This window comes from Quercus suber, unplaced genomic scaffold, assembly GCF_002906115.3.
Source record: "Quercus suber isolate HL8 unplaced genomic scaffold, Cork oak 2.0 scaffold_458, whole genome shotgun sequence".
Classification (NCBI taxonomy): Eukaryota; Viridiplantae; Streptophyta; class Magnoliopsida; order Fagales; family Fagaceae; genus Quercus; species Quercus suber.
In genome coordinates, this window is record NW_027069909.1 from 379120 (window position 1) to 386349 (window position 7230).

General features: G+C 36.1%; 1 pseudogene; it reads left to right on the forward strand.

The window, feature by feature from the left end:
• The first annotated feature begins 3772 nt into the window (after positions 1-3772).
• LOC112006727 (uncharacterized) overlaps positions 3773-7230 on the forward strand; it is a 5540-nt pseudogene continuing 2082 nt past the window's right edge.

Below are 7230 nucleotides of genomic sequence, written 5' to 3' on the forward strand. Positions count from 1 at the left end.
AAAAAAAAAAAAAAAAACATATGGCAAGTTGTGATTGGTGGAACATAAAGTAAAACACAAAAAATAAGACAAAATGTAGGGTTTGTTTGTATGTATGTGAGTTTAAACAACAACTTTCAATGTTTAAACATGAAAGTTGTAGGCCCTATCTGCTATTTATCCTTAAAAAAAAGTTGTGGGTCCTAAAAATAAGTGTGTTTGGTTAAGAGCATTTGAGTTGCGAATCTCAATTTAGGGTAATTAAACACTGTATTTTGAGAACGCATTTAGAGTAGTTTCCAAATTTTTAGTAACAATGCTAAATGACATTGTAGTAAATATTTTGAAAACCCTAAGAGCCACACATTTTGACATTACAATAAAACACAAACTTTATTTCTCTCTCATCTCTTTTCTCCCATTACCCCATGTCCCATTCTTATCTTCTTCTTCCTAAGCCAACCAAACTCTATACCTCTCTCATCTCCTTTTGAAATCCAACTCCGTGGTCAGAACTATGCAACGTGATCTCTCTCCCTTTCCCCTCTACCTATCTCATCTCTCTCTACCTCAATCATCTTGCCATCTCAATTTTAGATTCATAAAATTTTTTATAGCTTTTAAGAGGGACAATGATATCCTTAAGGGGGGGCCATGTGCAATTTTGTTGAATTAAATTGCTAGAATTAGTACCTCTCTCTCTCTCTCTATATATATATATATAAAATTTGGGGGGCACGTGGCTCTGTTCATGAATAGCTGATATGTCATTAGAAACCTAAGCTGCCATCTTAGTTCATGAAGCATTTGTATTAAGGAAAATATTTGGCTCCAACCACCCATAGAAGGATCAAAGATAACATGTGCCTTGTCATGTGCAATGCACATGACTTACTTGGTTATTTGAGTTAAGTGAATCATGTGCATTGGACATGACAGGTACAAATGCCATCTTCATATTGCTGGTTGGAGCTTAAGGCTTCATACATGTTTGAAGCCAAATCTGTTATTGTAATAAAAATAGTAGTACCTCTACACTTTCAAAAAAGGACGAAGTTTAGATATAAAATTGGTTGTAGCCTAAGACTATAATCTTACTTAATAAAATAAACATTACTACATATTTTGAAAATCTAACAGTTGAATTGCATGTTTTTTATACTCTTAATACACATGTCAAATTTTGTATCAATCAAATATTATTTATTATATGATCTATATTCTTATATTTTATACATAATTTTAAATTACAAAAAATTACAATTTAAACAATTTATTGATGACATATCTATTGATTTTTAATTTTCTAGAAATTTTGCAAGTGTAGAGGATATAAGAAGAAGATGTAATCCAATGGTGAATTTGTAAAAATTCACCCCCAATAAAAAGATATGGAGTAAAGTTGTAGTATTAAGTTACAACTAATTTTGTAACTAAATTTTGTCATTAAAAAAAATATGGTAGATCTGGAGCACATTTAATGGTCCATCATATTTTTTTTTATTCTTCACGAATCTAATTTTAAGGTAACTTTTGAAAAACTTAAATGACAATGGTGTCATGTATGGCATATAAAGAGAGACATCAATTAATAAATTTCTTTGTCCAAATATTTTATAGCTTTTAAGAGGGACGATGATATCCTTAAGGGGGGGGGGGGCATGTGCAATTTTGTTGAATTAAATTGCTAGAATTAGTAACTACATACGTACATACATACATATATATATATATATATATAATTTGGGGGGCACGTGGCTCTGTTCATGAATAGCTGATATGTCATTAGAAACCTAAGCTGCCATCTTAGTTTATGAAGCATTTGTATTAAGGAGAATATTTGGCTCCAACCACCCATAGAAGGATCAAAGATAACATGTGCCTTGTCATGTGCAATGCACATGACTCACTTGGTTATTTGAGTTAAGTGAATCATGTGCATTGGACATGACAGGTACAAATGCCATCTTCATATTGCTGGTTGGAGCTTAAGGCTTCATACATGTTTGAAGCCAAAATCTGTTATTGTAATAAAAATAGTAGTACCTTTGCACTTTCAAAAAAGGACAAAGTTTAGATATAAAATTGGTTGTAGCCTAAGGCTATAATCTTACTTAATAAAATAAACATTACTATATATTTTAAAAATCTAACAGTTGAATTGCATGTTCTTTATGCTCTTAATACACATGTCAAATTTTGTATCAATCAAATATTATTTACTATATGATCTATATTCTTATATTTTATACATAATTTTAAATTACAATTTAAACAATTTATTGATGACATATCTATTGATTTTTAATTTTCTAGAAATTTTGTAAGCGTAGAGGATATAAGAAGAAGATGTAATCTAATGATGAATTTGTAAAAATTCACCCCAATAAAAAGATATGGAGTAAAGTTGTAGTATTAAGTTGCAACCAATTTTGTAACTAAACTTTGTCATTCAAAAAAATATGGCAGATCTGGAGCACATTTAATGGACCATCATATTTTTTTTTTTATTCTTCACGAATCTAATTTTAAGGTAACTTTTGAAAAACTTAAATGACAATGGTATCATGTATGGCATATAAACAGAGACATCAATTAATAAATTTCTTTGTCCATAACAAATTTGAAAGGTAAAAATAAGTCAAGAGTTGTGTAGCTTAACTAGTTAGCATATTTTAATATTTCTAACAAAGATATCTAATATTTAAATTTTCTCATCTTAATTATTGAATTATCAAAAATAAAAAATAAATAAAACTAGGAAGATTTTCAAATTTATTTATTACAACTTATGACATATGAATCTTATTTATTTTATTAAAATTATTTTAAAAGATAATAAGTAAAATTTTGGGTTAACTAATAAAATTTCTTGTACTTGAATAAGAGATTCAGAGTTAAATTTTACCTACACCAAAAACTAATTGATGATCTCACGATAAAGAGAAACCAAATTGAATCTATCTCTCTTAAAAAAAAAAAGGTAAATTACACTATCCTACCTTGAAGTTTAGGATAATGTCAAGCACATCCAAAGCTTCTTAAAAATAACCAATTTGGTCCTTGAAGACAAACTGCGTGTAACACCGTTTGTTTTAGACTCAAAGAATTTATTTATTTTTTTTTTTTTTTAATATATTTTCTCCATTATTTCTTCTTCTTTTTTTTTTGAAAGAAAAAAAAAAGGGGAACTCACATGTGACAGTCATTATCCCACATCCCATGGTACATTTGGGTAAGCCCATGGGTTCCACTAGCTCGAACAGGAGCTCGGAGACCCCGAACTCACACACACCCCAAGTTCTATTGGTTTCTGGGACTTACTAGAAATTGCAATTACAGTCTCCACAAGAACTCGAACCTGAGATGTAGTGAAACCTAAGCAGTCACCTACCAATTATACCACACCTGCTAGTGGTTTCACTCTTTCTTCTTATCCTCACAGGCAACACCACACCTCTACAGTCCACACACTTGGCCTTCTCTCTATCTCTTGTTTCTTTCTTTTTTTCCTCTATTTTTCACCTAATTCTCTCTCTCTTTCTTTTTTCTGTTCCTCTGCCATGCCAAATCTTATCCTAGTGGATTTTCTTTCTCTCATCTCTTCTTCTCTCATGTCTCTGATGCATAAACGGCTTTACACACCTTTAATGTTTAAAGGATTAAATTGAACATTTTAAAGAAGTTTTGGATGCTTTTAGCATTATTCCAAACCTCAAGCAGGTTACTGTATTTTACGCAAAAAAAAAAAAAAATCTAAATAAATAAATGGAAAATTAATCGTGGTCTTCACGCAATTGTCTTTTATAAGAACACAGGCACACAGCCACCAAACAGTTGTACCCCACATCTCTTTCAAATAAATAGCATTAGGAATCTCAACCTCAGTTCCTTAAACCGGACCACATCTCACCACCAATCTATCAACAACCCCACAACCAATATTACTCCTTCAGTCCTTAAAGTCATAAACATTTCGATTCACTGATTCACGCAAACCCACATCGACCAAAAACATTCATATGGGCATGATGGAAGGTTCTTCTCCGACCACCATGGCTCCTCTTCTCCTCCAAAACCTGTTGACCACTCTATTCATCTATGCCGACAAATCCGTTGTCAACATAGCCGAAAAATACAAACTGCTCGAACTCATTCGCTACACTTTAATCGCTGCCTTCCTTTTTCTTCTTCGTATTCTTCCTTCTTTCTTTCCTTCCCTCCTCAACCCTGTTGAATATTAGCTCTGATACCATGTTGAATGGAGAATATTATCAAACGCAATGTGTTATACCATGTTGTGTATGCTAGAGTGGATGCGGAAGAGGAAGCATAGAATAAGAACATCAAAAACACGAGAGTTACATGGTTCAGCCTAACGGCCTACATCCACGGAGGAATCCCTTAAGGGCTACATCTTTATTGTGTAGGAGTGTAGTACAATAACCTCTGTGTTACAATGAACCCTAACATGAGTATATATAGGCGACTAAACCCTAGACTACTAGTACAAGTAGGACTGGCCTTGGGCCTATTACATTGGGCTAATATATGTCTAATATATATCTCTAACACCCTCCCTCAAACTCAAGGCGAAAGCTCGATGAAGGATTGAGGTTGGATAAGCATGAGAAGATCACTTGGAGATGCCTTGAAGAATGCCTTTGAAGAAACCACAATGAAGAATATGCCAATTGACCAATTTTGGAGCTTCAAATGAAGAAACGGAGTCCAAAATCGGAATCTACGCGAAAAACTGAGCAAGATAAGCCCTTTTGGAAATTTTGACTTTTGGTCAAAGGTCAACGCAAAAAGTCAAAGTCAACTGGTCCAGGGTCAAAGTCAACGGATACTGGTCCGGGTTGGTTCCGGGTTTCCGGGTCGGGTCACGGATCGGGTAGCATGGCCGCTAACGTCATCCTATGACGTGTCGCTGACGTGGACTATGGCTGATGTGGACGTGCTGCGTGGCTGCTGACGTGGAGTGATGACGTCATCATGTGACGTCAGATGACATCAGCCGCAATTTTCCGGCGCGTGGCAGGAGCGTGCAATGTTCACCGGCGCGTGGAAGAGAAGCTCGAAATCCCAGTGGCGCGTGAAAGCGCGTGCGGTGTCAGATGGCTGCCGAAATTTCAGGTTCTGTTGATCGGTCGACGTGGAGGCCGTATGGGTGGCGCGTGTACCAATAAAACTACCTGGAAATGGAAATCTGACACGGCGCGTGGGAGGTTTACCGGATCTGTTGGCGGCGCGTGGAGGCGCGTGAGGACGCCGTTGGAGGCCGTGTTCCTGGGTTTTGGTCGCGAGAGGTCGTGGATCACGTCTGTGGTGTTGGTTTCATCAGGCGAGGCTTGGATTTGCACAGATTTGAGAAGTTGAGTCACGGCTGTGCTTGCGTTTGTGGATCTTGGACACAGCACTGAGCCATGGTGGCTGCAAGATGCCATGGAGTCTAGATTCAGCAGAGAAGCATGTGTGACTTTTGATGGTGATGTGCACATTAAAATCTTCTTTGCTTGCTAGAGATTTTGTTTGATGCCAAGAACGGAGTTTGGCTCTGATACCATGTTGAATATTAGCTCTGATACCATGTTGAATGGAGAATATTATCAAACGCAATGTGTTATACCATGTTGTGTATGCTAGAGTGGATGCGGAAGAGGAAGCATAGAATAGGAACATCAAAAACACGAGGGTTACGTGGTTCAGCCTAACGGCCTACATCCACGGAGGAATCCCTTAAGGGCTACATCTTTATTGTGTAGGAGTGTAGTACAATAACCTCTGTGTTACAATGAACCCTAACATGAGTATATATAGGCGACTAAACCCTAGACTACTAGTACAAGTAGGACTGGCCTTGGGCCTATTACATTGGGCTAATATATGTCTAATATATATCTCTAACAAACCCTATTCCCCAAAACCCTACTACAAATAAGACTGACAATAACTACGTGCCCACCGGCGATTCGGGTATTTCTCGAGCACTTTCACAGCTTCTGTCCATAGTTAATGACATCCCAGTTAGCTCTAGAAAGTATGAAGTTGTTCGATCTTTAGCAGAGAAGCTTCTTGATGAGAATAATAGCGAAGGTTCAGAGGCTTTACGTGAAGTCAACCGTAAGGTACTTTCATTGGCTTTTGATAAGACTCTTACTCAGCTTGAAGCCGCTGCGGTTGAGCAAGGGGGTCAGGAGCTGGGGATGGCGGCTCTGGTTCTGGACCGGTCGAGTATGGGTTGAGCCGGGTTTTGAAGGTGGTTCGGAGGTTCGGGATTATTAAGAACAGTCCGGTTGGGATGAACCGGTTGGAGCCTTGTTCGGGTGAGAAACTGGCGGCTGAGTTGTTGTGGTTGGCTCAGAAGTTGGTGGCTTGTGGCGGTGCGGAGGAAGCTGTTTCCAAGTGGGCGGTGGCGTCGAATTTGGCTTGGCTGGGTCTTTGGGCTCAGCCTCGGCTACAAGGTTCCCTTGTAAAGATCTCAGGTATATTATTTTTATTCACTTTCTAAAATTTCTAGAATATGATTATTATGCTTTGCCTGATTTAGATTATCAGAGTTTACTGTTATTGCCTTATTGGTTTATTGTCCTTAAAATAAATCCAACACAAATTTGTCTAAAATAGTAAAGTTTTAAAACGCGACATGAAAGACAAAAGTTTCTCATAATTGTGAGTTTGAAAAGTGCATTTTGCGTTTTTTAGTGAGTGCATTTTTTTAGTAAGTTTACTGTTAATGAGATCTACAAATACTGTTTTAGTAAAAATAATTTTAAAATTGAGCATACTATTTATATATTAAAAAATTATTTTATTATAGTATTTTCAGTTTTTAATTTTCAGTAATAAGTCTAATCAGACCCTTAAAGCATAAATATATTACATTAAAATATTTAATTAAATTAAAAACACAAATATGCATTGTCATCTCAACAACTAAGTGTGTGTATATATATATATATTGTCCTATATAAATTAAAGTAGATAAATATAATTTAAAATAGATCTATATAAATTAAAGTTCACAAATATAATTTAAAATAAATCCCGACAAACGAATCAAAAGTGAATGCAGGAATGAGCTTCAACCCTACTCTGATAGGGATATAAAGCAATATGTTAATGTTTGGGGATAAAAGTAAAGCTTTAGAACAAAACGGTGTAATTTTCAAATTAATTAATTATGGCTGAATCAGGAGCAGAACCAAGTAATGCATTGGGGGGGGGGGGGGGGGGGGTCCGTGGCCC